This window comes from Budorcas taxicolor, chromosome 14 (assembly GCF_023091745.1).
Source record: "Budorcas taxicolor isolate Tak-1 chromosome 14, Takin1.1, whole genome shotgun sequence".
NCBI classification, from domain to species: Eukaryota; Metazoa; Chordata; class Mammalia; order Artiodactyla; family Bovidae; genus Budorcas; species Budorcas taxicolor.
The window spans coordinates 34,534,911-34,536,053 of record NC_068923.1 but is presented as its reverse complement, the minus strand read 5'-3'; the positions used below and the strand labels follow the sequence as shown (position 1 = coordinate 34,536,053).

The 1,143-nt window shown below is 48.6% G+C and overlaps 1 non-coding gene across 1 annotated transcript; it reads left to right on the top strand.

Annotated features, from left to right (window-relative positions):
* Nucleotides 1-861: 861 nt before the first annotated feature.
* On the top strand, nucleotides 862-934 carry TRNAG-UCC (transfer RNA glycine (anticodon UCC)). The gene has a single exon. It is a non-coding gene; the product is annotated as a tRNA-Gly (tRNA).
* Nucleotides 935-1,143: the final 209 nt, after the last annotated feature.

Genomic DNA, 1,143 nt, shown 5'->3' with positions numbered 1-1,143 from the left:
CGAGGATGTGACGATTCCTTGGGCAGGGTGATCTGGGCTCCCTGCCTCCCTTCTCCTTACAGCCACCTGTGACTCCCCTGCAAGAACTGCAGGTCCTGAAGCGTCTTGTGCTTCTGAATATCATATGCTATCTCTCCCTGCACTTGCGCGCTCATGTGCTTCAACATGCTCTCAGTCCTGGGCTGCATTCTAATGCCTCTTTACAGACTTTTGCAAATGTTCTACCCCTTTTGCAGAATCTGCCCTCAAGTTCAAATCTACCAACACCAGCTTGGGTTGGGTTTTGTAAATTAAAACAATTTTCATGCACCCTGGGACATGTGTATCCTATATTACTCTGGCACTCTTGGCAAGAGCTCAAAAGTCATTGTACACCACATTAATATTCAACAAGCCCTTTAAAAATGTTTCCAAAGGTGGGGATGCAATTTCAGGAGCCCATCCGCCTCCCAGGCATTTATAAATATCAAATTGTTTTAGTGCAGAGGCACTCTCAGGAGACTTCACCATTAACTGTTCCCCTTAAAACAATCTTTCAGCACACTACACAGAAATTCCCAAAACTACGGTGTTGGAGCACATGGAACAATAGTGCTGCTCAGCATCGAGACCAGACTTGGACTGTTAATTCCATTTATGAGATGTAAGTCATGGAGGAGCCCATCGCGTTGATGGAGCCCAACACGCCACTCAGAAGCGTGTTTCCAGTTCACACATTTCTTGACCTTTTGTCCCACAGTAGGAGCGGGATCTGATGATGCTCACACCACTCACACCAGATCACTGCCAGGGATGCAGAAACCCAGCTTGAGAACTGTCTAGGTCTGCCTCTGACAGGATGAAGGCTTGTAACAAGGGACTTCCTCAGTGGTCTAGTGGTTAAGACTCTGCACTTCCAATGCAGAAGGCACGGGTTCCATCCCCGGTTGGGGAACTGAGATCCCATGTGCCCCACAGCACAGCCAAAATAATTTTGTAAAGCCTTCTGGCTGGGTTTTCCCTGGTGGCTCAGTGGTAAAGAATCTGCCTGCCAGTGCAGGAGACACGGGTTCCACCCCTGATCCAGGAAGATCCCACATGCCGTGGAACAACTAAGCCCGTGTGCCACAACTACTGAGTCTGTGCTATAGAGCTTAGGAACCT